The sequence below is a fragment of the Astyanax mexicanus genome, chromosome 15 (assembly GCF_023375975.1).
Source record: "Astyanax mexicanus isolate ESR-SI-001 chromosome 15, AstMex3_surface, whole genome shotgun sequence".
Lineage (NCBI taxonomy): Eukaryota > Metazoa > Chordata > Actinopteri > Characiformes > Acestrorhamphidae > Astyanax > Astyanax mexicanus.
The window spans coordinates 26,849,174-26,868,374 of NC_064422.1; the positions used below are offsets into that span (position 1 = coordinate 26,849,174).

Consider the following 19,201-nt stretch of genomic DNA (forward strand, 5'->3'; position numbering starts at 1 on the left):
AATTATCCCAGGACCCCTGAGAAACTAATCCCGTCCAGAGAGGGCTTATTTTGGGATTTAACCTTAAGCGTTTTTGTCTCTGTGTGGACATTATATTGAGTAAATGCTATCTTTAAAAAATTAAAAATATCTGGATACCTGTGGACATAACTGTAATTGAAAACATGCTTTAAATATGCAGATGTCACATGCTTTAAATGTGGCAAAATTATAATATTACAGTGTCTTTTGCCAGTAATGTAAAATACTACCATAATAACAACTTTATTTACATAACTCCAATAAACATCTACATGGACATCACTGCTGTATGTCAATAATATAATTTTTATTAATTTATTTATTAATGAAATATTGCAAAAAACCCAAAAGGCAATATCACAGTACATCCCTTGGGCCTATTGGAGATGCACGATTTTGTGAAGTCAGCTACTACAGTATATAGAAATTAGAGACTTGTACCATGACCTACTGAGGAACATGAATCACTTTAATGCCCAGTGTATGACCCTGAACTGATCTGTGAACTCCCACTGAACTCACCTGTAGGTGAACAGATCCATCACATCCATCTTCATCACATCTGTCTTCATTACAAGCTAAAATGGTCCTGTCTTATTAAACTCCATAATCTATTACATCTGTGCCCTATCTTGTCTCCACAAACGCATCAATGATGATGTAGAGTCACACTCTTTTACCCATTTACGTGGCGTTACAATTATTCTCTCATTCATCCTTTGTTACAGCACGGAGAATGGCCGTAATTATTGCTATTACCGTCATCATCATTATGTAGAACAGCAGCAAGGCATTAAGCCTATTAAGAGACAGGCTTTTTTAAGCACAGTGTGAGGGTGTTTTATTTTAGGCCTTGCGCGCTGATGCCACGTTCATGTTGCCCTCACCGGTAAATCCACTGCGATTATCAAAATTAGTTATTGTTGCCGTGTTAAATGTCATCCCACCAGTCATGTGCCAGAGCCTGACTGCTGTCTTGTTTTGCTGCCGTCTCTGTGCGCTTGCCAAAGGTCAAAAACAGCCCAGAACACTGCAGTTTCAAATCACACAACAACAATCTCCACTTCCAAAGCTGAAGAAGAAAACTGGATTACAGTGTTGACATAAACTGAATGATTTACTGGCTAAAACAATTAATTAGCTATTTTTAGCTCCCGTGTGTTGTGTAATCACAAATAACATCATCAGCAATCTGGAAGAAGTGATTAGATATGATAGTTACCATTCAAAAATTGTAATGTTGTGTTTAAATGAGAGCTTCTTTGGGTAGAAAAATTGCTCTGAATAGTAAGAACAAAAACAGTTACTTGGTCAAGAGGTCTAGAACAGGGTTTTTCAACCTTTTGTAATTTACGCCCCCCTTAGCCCACTGCAAAATTTTCCATGGTCTGCTAGCTTTTAATTTTAGCCGTGTGGAGCTTTAATTTTAGAAATGCATAGCTTTAATTTAAGTCACATAGAGTTTTAATTTTAGCCACACCGAGCTTTTAATTTTAGCCATGCAGAGTCTATATTTTTATATTTTTAGCCATGCAGAGTTTTAACTTTAGTCACTTAGAGTTTTCATTTTATCCATATAGAGCTTTCATTTTAGTTGCATGGAGGTTTATTTTAGCCAAGCAGAGCTTTAATTTTATTTGCGCTGAGCTTTCATTTTAGCCGCATTGAGCTTTTATATTAGCTGCGTAGAGCATTAATTTTAGCCACATGAACGTGGAGCTTTAAATTTAGGCGCACGGAGCTTTTAATTTTAGTCATGAGGAGCTTTATTTTAGCTGTGCAGAGATTTTATTTTAGCAGCGCAGAGCTTAAATTTTAGCCGCATGGGGCTTTTATATTAGCTGCACGGAGCATTTAATTTTAGCCTCGTGAACTTTCATTTTAGCCACGTTGAGCTTTTATTTTAGCCACACTGAGATTTTAATTTTAGCCATGAGGAGCTTTCTTTTAGCTGTGCAGACATTTTATTTAAGCAGTGCAAAGCTTTCATTTTAACCATGCCGAGCTTCATTTTAGCTGTGCAGAGTTTTTATTTTAGCTATGCAGAGCTTTCATTTTAGCCACGGAGAACTTTTATTTTAGTCACGCTGAGATTTCATTTTATGTTAACCACCAACATAATAAAAGTCTCATTCTGATGTTCAGTTGGTGGATCCAGTTTCTTCCAAAAAAAATCTTACTATTTGTTCAGAAATCACTGGCTGTCATTGCGAGTGGAGGCTTAACCTGAATGTTTATCTCCATTTTCCGAAAACAGTTTCAGGCAGTGACGGCTCTGTGCCAGAGCTCTTTACTAATGACTGGCTCTAATGTTGGAAATGTGAAAGAACCCACACATAATGACATTTTTCACATATTTTTCTGTCCTTGATTAGTCGTTGTTAGTCATCAAAGACCCCACACTACATGATCTGCCCTGAATAAAACATCACACAACTTCAGATCATGCATGCAAATCAGAGTTTGGACCAATGGCTCTGAACCTCATAGCCTCGCGAGAGTTTCTTACAAACTGCTAAAGCACAGATAAAGCCATGTGTCAGAAAAGTAGGTGAGCACATTGTATATTTATGTATTTAAAAAGGCCATTTATCTGGTCAGTTATAATTAATTTGCTAAAAAAAAGTGTATTTGAACAAATGTAAGCGATTAATACTTTTTTTTAGTGTTGACTTCTCTTTAATAAAGCCAAGTATTATTTGTACCAGATCATTCTTTCTCTGCTTTTGTTAAAATAGAAAGAAATAGAGTGCTAAACAATGCTCTGGCTGGAAGAACGGAAAAGAAATCTGGTGCCAAAATGTAAAGATATAAAATATTTAATATCCGATAAAAAAAAAAAAGAAATTCCTACTTTATTTGTTCACCTCAGGTATCATGCAATGTATATATGTATGTATGAATGTGTGAATGTATGTATGTATGTATGTATGCATGTGTGTTTTCACCTCAGGCATGATGCAAGATGTATGAGCCCTGCAGCCTATACATACTGCCAACTTTAGTTCTAGTTACTTTAGTTCACTGTTTGGCGAGTTTTCAGGCATGAAAATAATGCCAAGTTTCACACCAGAGAATCGGAATCCTTAAAGATTTCATATTCATATTTACAATTGCACTTGGAGACGATCAGATGATTAAAGACTGGATTGTACACATCACACACTGCAAGTTAACCTGTGAAGATCATTGTTTAGGATCAACACAATATCAGGAGACTTTAGTGATGTTTGGAACAGCAAATCATCATGGAAATCGAACTGATTATCCTGTAGTGTGGATCAGGTATTAAAGAGACATAACTAAATTGCAAGATATAATAATGTTTGCTGTCAGCATGATTTCATATGGATACAATAATACTTATTTTTTGGTTTGCAAAATATAAAAATGTGGCCCCCATAATTGCCATACTTGCCATTATTCACTGTTTTTAACAGAGCCTAGTGACGTATTTTTAGGGTTTTAATTAACGATTATATAACATTTAGTTTTTTTATATAACATTTTATTTATTTAAGCACTGCTGAGTTCAGAAGATAGATTACTTTTCAATTATTTTTAGATATGGATTAAATCTCATAACAAGCTCTTATTCCACTGTTCTCATTCTTCTGCTTCTCTTTCTCGTAAGTTTAAGATTGCCATGTTTCTGCTTTTAATCACAAAATATTGTTGTGATTCATCTGATAATCATTTTTTAAAAAGATTGACACACTAATATTCATACATCCAATCACAAGGTATATATATATATATATCTTATGTGAACTTGTATATGATGCATACTAACTAATGTAAATTCAAAACTCTTACAATCGCCTACAAGGTGATGACAGAACAGCTCCTTCCTACCTGCACTCACTCCTGAAGGCTTACGCTACCTCCCGGCTGCTGCGCTCCTCCAATGAAAGTCGCCTCGCTTTGCCAAACACAATCCACACAAAGCAATCCAGACTGTTCTCATACAGAGTTCCCCAATGGTGGAACAAACTACCTTCCACTACCAGATCAGGAGAATCTCTCACTATCTTTAAGAAACTCCTGAAGACAGAGCTCTTCAAAGAGCACTTACTCTCTTAACACCTCTAACACACTAACTACTTCTAACCCCATTTCCTTCTTCCCCTTCTTCACTTCTCTATCCCTTTATTTCCCTTCGACCTCCTTTAAGCCCATCTAAAATGGTTTATCTTAATTCCTATTACTTTTGTAAGTTGCTTTGGACAAAAGCGTCTGCCAAATGTAATGTAATGTAACTTAAAGATTAAAAATCCCTGTCTTCACTGTGATTTTCAAAGCATTTTTCAATCATGAGATCCTGAGGGTCTAACATCCATCGGTATTGGTTCGGACAGGTGGGCAGTCAGTAACTCGGAGGAAGGCAAAGTGATAGAATTAGTTTTGAATGTATTTATGTAACACAGAGAATAGGAATTATTATCAGAGTACTGACACAGATAGATGTTTTGTGTCCAATTCTGGCCTTTATAGATAGTTTTTATTATTTGCCATCCTGTTTGCCTTTTCTGCTTGAAAGCTAGCCAACTATAGGTTCACATGATCCTAGAAGAATCTACTGAAAAAGTTCATGAATTTGGGGCTAGGTATCTATCTACTATACCATTACACAACAGTTTAGCTACGAAATTAAATATGTGTATTAGTCTTGTTTCTATTTGTTCTGATTTCAAGAACTGGCAAATTATGGCACACATATTTGTATTCCACACAACAAGACAGACCAACCTTTTTATCATATTCAGAATGAAATTCATAATGAAATCTACAACATAACATAATAAACATTAGCATTGGCTGCAAAATAGCCTCTACATCTGCCTTCAGGACAAGCTTAATGAAATGAGTGTTTTTTTTAAAGCTCTGGGCTGTAAAATCATGGCAGTCATCTCAACTATTACAGAGATCAATGTTCTACTCACTTAACCATCCTAAGTTGATCTTTATGCTATGACGCCTTTGGAAAACTCAGCCAACAGCTAGTTTGCCATTAGCACAACATTAGCGCCAAAAACTCATTTGGGCTCCTTTAAATGAGGCGGCCACACATCGTGAGCATGCGGCTCGAGTCTGTGGAGAGCTCAAATGTCTACAGGCATTTGTTTCAACCATGCACCGCAGCACCTGATCTGACTAATTAAGTTGCCTTCTGAAGCTCATTAATGTAATCAGGTGCTATGCAGGGGTGGAACCAATACCTGTAAAGCCCGAGGCCTTCTGTGGACCGAATATAAGCCTCCAGTTTGTTTGTCTGTTTGTTTCTTAGCTTCATTAGCCTCACAGCTTCTGTTAAAAAGAATTTAACGTAATCTTAGACGGACACCGAACATGTTTTGACCTATCGACTGCATCTGACGACCTTCACTTGAGCGCAAATTGCTTTGCATTGGTTAGGTTAGAGGTGTATAAAGCCCCTAGCACTTTAGCTGAAGAAACTGAGCTGAGGAACACATTGCCAACAGAATGGGACTCTCGCAAGGTCAGTATGCAGCATGCCAAGAGCTGGCTAGTGGGGTAAAAAGCCCTCTAATGTTGGGCTGTGGTGCAGTGGAACTGTGTTCTCTGGAGGGATGGAGCTCTTCCAGTACCTTTGGGATGCAACGGACTGGTGTGGAATGGTGATCCAGAAATAATTATGCAACATCAGCATCTGACCTTATTAGTTTCTCTATTTTTATACACTCATAGCAATGTTCTAACATCTACTGTAAGGCCTTTTTTTTGAACAAATAGGGTCCAAACAAAAGGCGGAAATAATTCCTTATAAAGACTTTCTATTTCAGAAAAAATGTATATATAAATAAAAAAAATAAAAGATGACTTCAGTTTCTAAATCAGTTTCTCTATTTTTACTATTTAGAGGTATGTGTTTGAGTAAAATGAACATTGCTGTTTTATTCTATAAACTACAGACAACATTTCTCCACAATTTCCAAATCAAAATATTGTCATTTAGAGCATTTATTTACAGAAAATGAAAAATGACTGAAATAACAAAAAAGATGCAGAGCTTTCAGACCTCAAATAATGAAAAAGTTTATTTGCGACTCTGAATTTTAAAAGTTATAGGACAGGAACAAGTATTGGCATATCAGCATAATATTTAATGTATACTATATATGTTAAACATTTTAAGAAATAACTACAGTTATTAAAACTATACTGGATATGCAAACTGATATATTTATTTATTATTTATTTATTGTGGACATTTGGTCGAAACCCCAGGTTCTATCCTCCAGCATTAGTGGCTATTTCTGAAAGTCTTTTCTCCTTAAACTCTCTCTTTTTTTTTTTTTTACTGTGGGTTTTTTCCCCATTAAAGTGGCATCTCCAGCAGCTGTTACATCAAAAAGCGATCAGCCCCCTGCTGCAGCGCGCCCCCTGACATGCCAGCGGTGGATGCGCTCCAGCCCGCGCCGACCACAAGCCACCCTGGCCACAGTCTGTTGCTATGGCAGCATTGCTGTGTCCAGCAGTACAGAGGGCCGGTGCTGGAAAACAGCTCTATTCCGCCTCTCATTACTTTCTTTCCTCATCCCTCTCTAGTCGGGGAGGGGAGATGCTGTAATAAAGACTTTTCATAATGTTGTGTAATGAGGTGTCTCTCCCTGCATCCTCACTGGTGGGTCATGGCTGTTGTGTAATGTGTGAACCAAACGACCCCCCAGCCCAACACTTCCTACAGTTCTAGTTGTTTGGTGCAGATAAAAGTTTGCTAGAACCTTTAATATGTTTCTGCTGTCATTAGAAAACTTCTGTGAAAATGTAACTTTGTAGGGGAATGAATGAAAAACATTCTAAACTTTTATGGGCATTGATTCCAAGTTCTTTTTTTTGTCTACTGTTGATCCCAAAAATAATTTTGCTTTGTTTCTATTGCTCCATTCATCATAAGATATTGACACAAGTAAAGGGCAGCTTCTAGTATCAAATGGTGTAAAAAAATAAATCTCAAACCTGACAATGATTTTCACAAGGCATGAACCTTTGCAATCTGTTTTTTATTTGTAAAGTCTCATTCCAGCAATATGTAGCTCCTACAACCTTGCCAGTTTACAGCCATTAGAAACTACTTTAAATCACTAATTCATAAATAATAAATTACTAACATAAATAATATTAATTACTGTGGTATTGTGAATCTTGTTGTTTGGAGGAACCTCGTTTAAATAGCAGGCTGTAGTGGGAAATGATGGAGTTCCACAGCAGACGTGAGATCTCAACGAGTTTAGTTTTATTTTCCATCCAAAAATAACAAACAGTATACTGACATATTTAGACTTTTGCTCAGGGTTGACTGGAAAAAGTGGCTAGAGCTACCAATAGCTCCTGGTATACCCCTGGGTAAACCTGACCAGAACAAAATACATATAATGCAATTAACTATTTACATAACCTGTTATTTAGACATTACACTCCTAGGACAGAAAAAGGTAAGTATATAATTACAAGAAACAATACAAGATATGAATATTTCTTTCTTCTTTTTACAGATCACCTGAACCCCTCCTGCACCAGCGATTTCCCCTTAGCCCACTCAAGGCTACAAAGCTGGGTGGCCCGCGTGCTGCCAGTCCCTAAGGGACACAGGTAAGTATCAGAAGTGCTTAAGAATCTTTGTTTAGTCTACCGTATCACAATTACTTAACAAAACCGTACAAAGACTTACTGTATATAATGCAAGCAGAAAATTCAGATTTTAATGCTTCAGACATTGACGCAGCAATCAGCAGCCTTGGGCTCTTCTAAGCAGTTGTCTAGCACTCTGAAAATTAGAGTAGTTAAAATAACTGATGTCCACAAAGCAGACAAATCCTATAAAAAGGAGAGATGCGTGAATACAGATACCAGTATTTGCGTAATCACAAACAAGGCTCGGAAACCAACTTCCGATACCGTGTGCCTAGCATGAGTGAGTGGGTATGAGTGATGAGTATGGTGTAAGTGAAAGAGCACACAATAAGCGAGTGAGTTCAGCTCAGCAAACTGAGTGTCCTTAGCACATTTGCGCTTCAAAGTCGTGAATCACCCTAATCAGCCATTGTTAATCCACCTTAACCATGGGCAGTGCTAAGTAGGGAGGGGCTGGGGAGTGCTTATATGATGCTATGATGTGCTGTTTATTTCAAATATGTGAATAACATAAATGTTGCAATGTGTACATAATGTGTAGATAAATGCATTCACAAAACAAAACAATTATTTTTTTCCAAAAAAAAAAAACCCAAAAAAACAAAGCCAATGCAGGTAATCTGAATGGGTGCAGCACACATTAAACTTTTGACCTTATGTTCATGTCTTATGAAGGTGCTGACACAGTGCTAGCAGTCACTGACCTGGACCAAGAAAGGTCAGAGGATGGAGATGAGGGAGGGAACAAGCGGCTCAGAAATAGCTAACATGCTTGACAAGGGACAAGATGTCTAATAGTAAGTGCATTGCTTTTTTTGTGTGTTGTTTTCTATGAATGTAATGCATTTGAGGCACACAGTATCATTGCTGATCATAGTGATCATAGTGGTTTCAGAATATGCGGCATAAATGGGCATAAATGTGCATAAATACTTGTGTGAGATAATATATATTTAGAGTATAAATATATATATATATATATATATAGGCTGGCTTGTGAACCATGAACCCTGAATATCTCATGAGCTTAATAATACACCTTATGTTCAACACAAACTGGCATTGTAAGTGTTGTGGTGTGAGTGGTTTGTGTGTGTGTGAATGTGTATCAGGAGTGTTGCAGTAGAAATTAAACTGTATTGATTAGCACATTAATGTGAAACCCTAAATTATAGAGTACCCTCACTGAGAATTCAAGCTACACCATTAAACCAGCCAAAAAAAAATCTGGTGCCACCCCAACCTTAAAGTTAAAAAGTACATACATCCAACATAAAGAATCCACACAGGTAAAAAAAAAATAATGCAAAGCTGAAAATCCCACACTCCTAATATTTATTTTAGTTTTATCCAATATATCACGCTGTTGTAATAAACATTTGAGTAAAAACCAATCCCTATTTTTTTATCTGAGCATTATTTATTTATTTATTTATTATTATTTTTTTTATAATTTTATTTCTAATTTTTCCCATTTTCTCCCCAATTTACACGGCCAATTACCCAACCCACTCATTAGGACTCCCCCTATCACTAGTAATGCCCCAACACACCAGGAGGGTGAAGACTAACACATGCTTCCTCCGATACATGTGAAGTCAGCCACCGCTTCTTTTCGAGCTGCTGCTGATGCAGCATTACTGAGCAGCCAGCGCGCTTGGAGGAAAGCGCAGCAGCTCGGTTCTGATACATCAGCTCACAGACGCCCTGTGCTGCAGACATCACCGTAGGAGTGATGTGGGGAGAGAGCGCCATCTACCCACCCAGAGGGAGCAGGGCCAATTTTGCTCCCTCTGACGAGCTGGGGTTCGAACCTGCGACCTCCTGCTCATAGTGGCAGCGCTTTAGACCGCTGGACCACTTGGCGCCCCATCTGAGCATTATTTAATAATTTCTTAAAAATATGCCTGTTTTCAAAAAAAAAAATATATATATATATAATGTGACTGTATATGTGACTATTTTACACTAACTTCTACACTATTACATGATGCTCCTTATTGCTTAATTCTAAGTAGGAATCTGTATCAGCAAGTACAACAATACACATACTTGTGCTTGTACTTGGTTGGAAAAAAAGTTGTATCAATGCATTCTTAATAAGAAGATAAAGTAGAGTTGTGTTATGTTTATACAATCAACACATTTGTGAGTTTAAATCAGAAACTATAAAACAAAGCAAGACTGATACAGGGATTGGACAATGAAACTGAAACACCTGGTTTTAGACCACAATAATTTATTGTGGCGACGGACAGTTCTGGTGGAAACAGGAGAGTTGAGGTGCACACTGAATTCTGCCGTGATTTGGGCAGCCGTAGTTTTATGTTTTTTGGATACAATCCGGATTAGCACCCAAACATCCCTTTCAGACAGCTTCCTCTTACAGCGTCCACAGTTAATCCTGTTGGATGTGGTTGGTCCTTCTTGGTGGTATGCTGACATTACCCTGGATACCGTGGCTCTTGATACATCACAAAGACTTGCTGTCTTGGTCACAGATGCACCAGCAAGACGTGAACCGACAATTTGTCCTCTTTTGAACTCTGGTATGTCACCCATAATGTTGAGTGCATTGCAATATTTTGAGCAAAACTGTGCTCTTACCCTGCTTCACACTCTGCTCTTACTGGTGCAATAATGTGCAATTAATGAAGATTGGCCACCAGGCTGCTCCAATTTAGCCATTAAACTTCCCACACTAAAATGACAGGTGTTTCAGTTTCGTAGTCCAACCCCTGTAATTGGAGACACATAATGTAGTACAACACTGGCTTTAATGAGATTCTGCAGCTCTGCGTGAGCTCTGTAGTTCCTTCTAGCAGTTTAACAGGGAACTGCAGAGACCCGTGACTAAAAAAAACCTGCAGTCCTTAACTTCCTGAAATGATCTGATTGGATTTGAGTTTTGATCTAATTATGGGGATTTCATGGGGTTTCATCTCTAATTTGGAGAAAAAACTAATGCAGAATTTTATAAATGCAAGACAGTCCAGTAACTGTATGCCTTTTGTTAATCAGGTCATCCTTTACTCACTAAGCTGTTCACATTAATAAAGAGTTTGACATGCCTTTTGCATTCCCCTGTAAAACAACTCAAACAAAGCACAACCTTCAGTTCGCTGTTGGAGATACTGAAACAGTGATTTATTTCAGGGATAGGCTCGGGGTCTTCTGTACTTTGTTAATTGCATGCCCTGTGATCATAAAAGAACATAATGTTATCATTTCAGCTCTAAAGTGTCCTACATTACCCTTGATTGCACTTGAAAAGCTCATTACTTCATCATATAGGCTTTCACAGCAGCGATTGCATTCAACAGATGCAACGTGACATAAGGCTTCCTATAGAACATACGACTGTCCACATATGGCTCGTGCTTTTAAATGCCAGTTTGGCTACGGCAGCTCCTTTGTCCTACATACAGTAATTATTGTGGAAATAAAGCTCTGTGTTGTGCTCGAGCTTGGTATGCAAATTAGCATGTAAACAAACAGCCTGTGATTTAAATGAAGGAAAAAAAAACCTCTGAGATGTAAAACAATAAACTAGCCCTGCATAAAAGGATTATAAAATGAGATGTAAATATTAACAGGGATTAGATATTTGACCATATTTTGATCAAAACATTTACTTATTGAACTACAAATAAAATGGTACGTTATAATATAAAAACTGGATGTTCTTTATTTTTTTAATTTACATCTTCTAATTAATAATATTTTATTGCTACTATTTTATTATATAGCCTGAAATAGGATTTATCCATTTTGACTAATAGCAAAATGTTTTCTGAGCTAAATTAATCACTAACAATTGGATAGTTTTGTGTTTTGATATGTGAATTATGGTTAAAGTGGTTAATGCAGCCCCAGTTAGCACTGTTTTCTGAGCTGAATTAATGTTTTAATGCTGTTTTTCTTGTAATCACCATTAATTCAATCCATCCAATACTGTGGGGATGAGCTGGGAAGTAGAGGATAATGAGGTGAAGTAGTGCTCATCCAACATCCTGACCTCACTAATGCTGCTGTTACTGAATGCAATCAAAACCTCACACGATGAAAAACAGTCCAACGTCTAGTAGGAAGCCTTGTCTGGACTGTACAAACAGTTACTGCAATAGAAGCAGGATTCTTTTGATTTCAGAAGAATACTTTCATGCTTCCTCAAAACGTTGGGCTGGAGTCCACCTTCTCTAATAAGTGGACTAAAAGATATGAAGATGGTAGTGAAGGAAATCTGAGGAGATTTGATTTGGACGTTGAACGTTGATGTCGTCTTTTCTTATGTAGCCAAGGGTCAGATTCCCAAAACATAATATGATGTACAGTAAAAAAATTAAGAGACCACTTCAGTTTCTAAATCAGTTTCTATGATTTTGCTATTTATAGGTATTTGTTTGAGTAAAATGGACATTGTTGTTTTATTCTTCTCCTAATTTCCAAATAAAATTATTGTCATTTAGAGCATTTGCAGAAAATTGGAAATGACTGAAATAACAAAAAAGATGCAGAGCTTTCAGACCTCCATCAATGCAAAGTTCATATTCATAAAGCTTTAAAAGTTTAGAAATCAATATTTGGTGGAATAACCCTGTTTTTTAATCACAGTTTTCATGCATCTTGGCATGTTCTCCTCCACCAGTCTTACACACTTCTTTTGGATAACTTTATGCCACTCCTGGTGCAAAAATTCAAGCTTGTGATCATCCATCTTCCTATTGATTGTATTCCAGAGGTTTTCAATTTTGTAAAATCAGGGAAAAACATCATCATTAAGTGATTTCTTATTTTTCTTATTTTTCAGATCTGTTTTTAAAGGTTCTTTATATGATCCTTTCTCACACTAGATATCACAGTAGAGCACTAGCAGCTTAGATCATAACAAATGCTATATATTTTTAGCTACACCCTTTCCTTCAGCCACACCTCCCTCCTCCTATTATTGTTCCCAGCACTGTGGAGCGAATCCAAGAGAAATCACCTGCCAAACACAGACGAGCACAATGGAGAAGTTGTAATTATTTTTTATTGATGCCAAGTATAGACAATTCATACTGCACTTGCATGCACAATGCTTTGTGGGTCATCACTGTCTTGTCTTGAGGCCTGAGGAGGCCAAGGTTTCCACAGAGAAGGACTAACATGCACATGTGGCCAGAACAACAACACATGCCTTTACTCCACTACATCTTTATATCAGAATTAGATATAACACCTTTAAAGAACATTATATTAGTATCCACTCATCATTCACCTATCAGCTGCAACAGACTGTGACACACTGCAGAAGTTCCAAATTAATTGAGCCTAGATCTCCTGTCTTATTACAAAAATCTCATGTTAAGCGCTTATTTTAAAAGCTGCATTAAGGAGTATTTTAGACACATAGGAGTTTATCACTTTGGTTTGCTGTGATATAAATGAAAGCTAAAATCTCAGTGAGCAAGATTTTCCCGCTGTGTTACTGATGCTGCATACAAACCACACCTACCTCCCTAAATAGTATGTAAAAATAATGCACCACAATTAGAGCTGCATTTATTTATGTTGAAGTGTATAATTAGGCACCCAGCATGACATCATGAGCAAATGAAACAATCTATCAGCTCCGGTGGCTGATTATAGTCTAAATTTTTAGAGGCATGCATTTAAAAAAAAAACATTTTACTGACTACTGATGTATCTATTAAGGCAAACTGGCTGTTCCACACAAGATTTCCTTCTCAAAGCAGATGACCTGGCTCTTTAAACCATCACTGATTTTGGAAACTTTACACTAGACCTTGAGCAGCTTGGACTGTGTGGTTCTCCACTCTTCTTCCAGACTCTGGTCTCTTGATTTTCCAAATGAAATGTAAAATTTACTGATGGTCAGTGATGGTTTGGAGAGACATGTCATCTGCTGGTGTTTTTCCACTATTTACTGTCCACTGACCATGTATGTGTTTTTCTCAGATGTCCTCTGAGGAAATTACAGGCTGAATTACCTACTGGTTTTGCTGAACTCTGTGGACCTCCGGTAATTTTAGTCCCGTCCGGACGGACGAACATCTCTGAGTTTCGTCACCTCGCGTTTAATAAAATAGCTATTTGTCCACTGCCACGCACCGTAATTACACTTTAGGCATGCGTTTACATGGAGATCCACATAAACACAACAGCAAGTGGAAATGGAGAAGCTACTGAACGCTATGTCATGTAACAGAGAAAGCCAAAAACTCACTGGTCCTCGTGTTTTTTCAATTGCAGTCCAGATGCAAGAGTTTTATCACTGAGTAGAAGAATGAAATATTTTTCACAGACGTCCCCCTTTAGAAACTAATCCCCTTCCAAGGTTGACTTACTGGCAGGTAGTGTGTAAACTGCTCCTACCCGAGCCAGTGCACGTTCTGTCCAAGCCTGATCCATCCCATCTCTTAAACATCATTATGACGTCTTTATGAGCCTGAGTCCAATTTAAAGGTCTCATTCCATTGTTTTTTCATTATAAAATGTGAAGTTGTGGTCTTTAGTTTAAATTATTGCCCTGTGAGCTGTTTTTTGTGAAAAAAGTGCTCTGGTGATGCAGTATAACGCTGCTTTAGTCCTGTAAAAGAGTGGGCAGGGAGAAACAATAGGATTTGGGGTCTTGCTCATGAATATTCATACATGCAAACATATCATATCGCCTCGGATTGGCAAACAGCACTGCGAGGCACCAAGATGAACAACAGTTTGAAATGTTTCAAAATAAAGACATTTTTACACTAATGACAGTCTTTGCAATGCCTTTGCATATTACTTTACAACATGTGTAATTCCATGCCAAGTGCAGTTCAGACACTGATGTAGTCTTAGAGTCTCTGTAAAAGGCAAAATCCACCGGAGATCCTATGCAAATCTATATAAACACACAGGTTTGTAGTCCAGGTCCAGAAAGTAAAAATCCACCTTTTTTCGTTGGCTGAGCTCTACACAGCTATCTTAAACAGTTGGCATGTTACAGTAAGTTAGCATGGTCAGCACAGGGATACTTCAGATCTGGTGGTCACTTTTATTTATTTGACGTATTAAAAAAAAAGACAGTAGTAGGATGTAATGCCTTTGAGTTCAGCCTGTACAGATGGATCTCTGTGATTGGGTTGGAGTGAGCTGGTGATGTAGAGCAGCAGCTGTTAAGGGTGAATATGAGAGAGCCTGCCTCTCCACTGTGTTCATCACACACGGCCTCTGCACCCCCCCACCCCACCCCACCATTTCCCCATTAGCTGCCTGTGGCAGAGCTGTGTGTATTTGTACATATGTGTGTGTGTGTATGTGAGTGTGTGTAAAAGCAGCCTTCATGAGCTGACTTTTAAATACACAGTCTTTGATGAGGTCTTTTTTTTTTCACTCCCTCAGTGAACGTGAGTGTGTGTATCTCTCTCTCACTCTGTGTGTGTGTGTGAATGTGGGCGTAAGATCATGCTGATGCCTCTCTCACATCTATCTTCTTAAGATGCTCAAATGTGTCATTTTTGAGTACATGATGGCCTATTAACTGTAGAACAACCTACATCTGGGGACGTCTTTTAGCGGATCAGATGCGTCGCCTTTTTTTTTTTAACGTATCAAAGCTTGGCTGTGACTCTTCAGGAGATGCCGTGTAAAACGGCTTTTGTTAAAAGGGAAAGCAATTTGTGGCCAAGAAAGAACAATGCAAATGCTTTGAGCGCACGATCGAGTCGATATTCACACAGTCTGTAAACGCCTTTTATGACGAGGCTTGTTCCTGTCCGCGGCGGCCTCCATAAACACTGGAAATTAAAAGCAAATGTAGTCAGTGACAATGTTATCAAGAACAGGCAGTCTGTGTTGAGTTGGCACATAAAATATGAAGTATGTTTCACGCCTTTTAAAGATGTTCTGGGCTTAAAGGCCCATATAAAAAATGATGTAACGGGACTGCTGTAAAACCTAGCATGCATGTCTCAGGCAGGAATTGATATGAAACGGGTGTTTTTTGTTGTTGTTGATTTGACAAAGTATATTGCCTCAGGAGGGTGTTAAAAAACCCTTAACAGGCCAGGATTTTTATCATTGGTCTGCCTGACATTACACCACTAAATTTTTCTATTTGATGGGAATGGTCAAAGCCAGATCTGCACCAAGAGCTCTTAGAGCTTCCAGTACGGCTCGGCTCGAACCTCCATCACTCAAAACACACAGAAAATACACATCCAGACTCTTCTCTGTGTTGGCACCAAGGTGGTGGAATGAACCTCCACTGGTTGTTAGAACAGTAGAGTCACTCGCGGTCTTCAAACGTCGACTGAAGACACATCTTTTTAAAGAGTTCCTAAACTAAAAAAAAAAAAAAAAAAAAAAAAAAGCTTTCTAGGGTTCTAAACATGATTAAGCTCTATGTATCTCTTGATCCTAGTCTACAAACTAGCTTTGGATATCTGAAGTAACTTTGAAGCACTGTTTGCTCTGAATAAGGGCGTCTGCTAAATACCGCAAATGTAAATGTATTTAAGGATTCCTATTTAAGCATTACATAAAAAGCTTTCATGTTTGATAAAGAACATTACTGAAAAGTTTAAATTGTCAAAATTTAAATAATAAAATAATAAAATTGGCTCTTTTCTGAACGTCATTTCAAAATCTATATTTTCCTGAATACAAATTAAACAGTTAATGCCCTCCAAACCTTTAGTTTCGTTACGTTTGTTTAATTTTTACATCTATTTTCAAACCTGCAGAATTTGTGTTGATTCCTGTTACTGATCTGGAATTATTAAGTGGAGTAGAGAGTGAACAGGCAGCTTCTCCAAGTGTCCTGTAGGAGATTTCAAAGCCCTCAAATTTTCAGAATGTAAATAAGTTACTTTACTGCCGAAAAAAAGGGTTTTGTATCACCCACACCAGTAGGCTCTCAGGGGCAGCTGGTGGGTAGTGCACCTCTTGGTTAGAGACTGTTCATTGCTAGACATGCCTCTACAACACAATAAAAATTCATACATAAATTTTGCACAGTTGAAAGACTTTGAGAGGGGGCACAGGTCTCATTGGACTGAGAGAGGCAGGATGGTCATTTTGCCAAATTTCCTATAGTCTAAGCTATCTATCAGCCTGCCACCACTGCCATATTTTACTTGCTGTTTCCTGAATGAGATCTGAGGGATCTGACGATGGTAGGGCTAAAGTAGGAAAGACTTATCATAAGCATGATAATGCTCGCCCACACACAGCAAGGGTTTCCCAAGAATATCTCTCAATATTGCAAAATTTCACCAGATTTACCTGCATGATCTACAGACCAGGCTGCAACATCTGTGGGCAAATGTTCTGCAGGATGCCACACAGAATAGCTACACCTCCATGCCCAACTCATCTCATCTCATGTGTTGTCCAGGCTAGAGGTGACCGAACAGAGTACCCAAGCTTTCTTTTTAGTGTACAGTTTTCCCCAATAGACATATCCTTTCTTTATATTTTTTTAATTACAGTGTATCATCAATTTATTCACATATACAGCTCTGGAAAAAAATAAGAGACCACTTAAAAATGATGATTTTCTTTGATTATACCAAATGACCAAACCTCTGGAATATAATCAAGAAAAAGATAGGAGTGCCAGGAGTGGCACAAAGTTATCCAAAAGCAGTGTGAAAGACAGACTGGTGGAGGAGAACATGCCAAGATGCATGAAAACTGTGATTAAAACCAGAATTATTCCACCAAACATTAATTTCTGAACTCTTATGAATATGAACTTTGATCTTTGCATTATTTGAGGTCTGAAAGCTTTGCATCTTTTGTGTTATTCCAGTCATTTCTCATTTCTGCAATAAAAGCTGTAAATGCCAATATTTAAATTGGAATTTGGGAGAAATGTTGTCCGTAGTTTATAGAATAAAACAAAAATGTTCATTTTACTCAGATGTATACCTATAAATAGCAAAAGCAGAAAAAAATGACTCAGAAGCTTAGTTTTTTTTCCCAGAGCTGTACACAGTTCCAATTGATTCCAAGAACTCCTTGTTGATGCGTTATTTTTCTTTTATCAATAAGTGTACTTCAACATATAATGCTATATGAAATAAGCTTCTCTAAGGGCTGTAAAGCAGGTGTAAGGACAGATAGCACTGTCAGAGTCTGTTCTCACGCCACCAAAAGTGTGTTTAACCTAAAGCAGAGCAACTTTGCTAGAGTTAATCAAACTGAAACCTGAGCTCAAGGAGAAATTGGAGTCACCCTGAAAGCAGTCCCTACTTTAAAGAGCACAATAAAGCACAAGGACACTGCAAATCCTTTACAGTACGCTTGCAGTAATCCTCTCTCTTTCTCTCTCTCTTGCTCTTTCTCTCTCTCTCTTGCTCTTTTTTTCTTTTTCTGTCTCCCTCTCTTTTTTTTGTAGAATAAAATTCAATGTCAACACTGTAGATGCACAGCGTAGCACAGCCAGTGGGTTGGAGATAGGCCTGGGATTTAAAAGGTCCTCCTCTTTGAATCGCTGTGCTATCTTCCAGCAGATATCTGTCTGCTCGGCCTTGATAAATGGTGGAATCCCTGTAATCTATTTTCATTTGTTCTTTTTCGTTCCAGTGTTTCCAGTCTGCTCCCCGGCTCCGCCGCTCCCACGCCTGCTGGAGAAAGCAGTGTGATGGAATTCTAAGCACTCCAAAACACTCCTGCGAGTATAGTTTATTGCCGGCGTACTGCTCCAGGACAGGCTGGAAATCATTATTTACTCCTCAAGGCCATTCCACAAGATTGAGCTTTAGAGGTTTAGGTATTTGTTCATATTACGTTTTCTGTATGCCTGTGTAGTGAGCCCCCAACCCCCCCTCACCTCCCTCGCAACTTGTTGTCACCCCTGGTTTTATTTGCTGTGGGAGTTGTAAAGCACTGAATGTCAGTTGATATCTTTCACTATAGCATGCCATGACTTTTCCTGCGGAGACTGATGGAGCGAGTCAGTGATGCTCAGCTCAAAGTTGCTTCGTCCTTTAACCTCTTAAACTGCAGACTAATAAAAATGAATGCTCCTAACTCATTCAAGAAAATTTACTTTATGTGGAGCGTCTTCATATTTTTAAATGGTTCTTCAATTTCACACATAAGTTTGCATCACTACAAAGAACCCTTGGTACCATTAGTTTCATTGCACTGTAAGCTTTTAATTTATCAAATAATTGTAAGATATACTATTCAATAACTATTATAAATTACTGAATAAATACTGTTAATTACCGTTTCAGTAATTTCCATATTCATTATTTATTCAGACTTATCAGTATACTGTATACTACTAATTCGTAACCAATATCAGTTGTTCAGCAAGTACTATGACTTGAGTTGTTCAGTAAGTACTATGATCTAAATACATTAGATTATTCAGTAAATATTAAAATGGTCCAGTAACTGTTGTTAATAATTCATTACTTACTGAAACCTGTAATACTGTATTCTTGAGATGCTCCTGTGACATTTAATGACTATGATGAATAAATAAATCACTACTCATTAAGTATTCAGTTAAAAGTATGAATTA

General features: G+C 37.8%; 1 long non-coding RNA gene across 1 annotated transcript; it reads left to right on the forward strand.

Annotated features, from left to right (window-relative positions):
• The first annotated feature begins 5,313 nt into the window (after nt 1-5,313).
• Nucleotides 5,314-18,717, forward strand: LOC111192399 (uncharacterized). The gene is made up of 4 exons (XR_007424523.1): nt 5,314-5,521; nt 7,539-7,635; nt 8,353-8,474; nt 18,253-18,717. It is a non-coding gene; the product is annotated as an uncharacterized LOC111192399 (long non-coding RNA).
• The last annotated feature ends 484 nt before the right edge of the window (nt 18,718-19,201 follow it).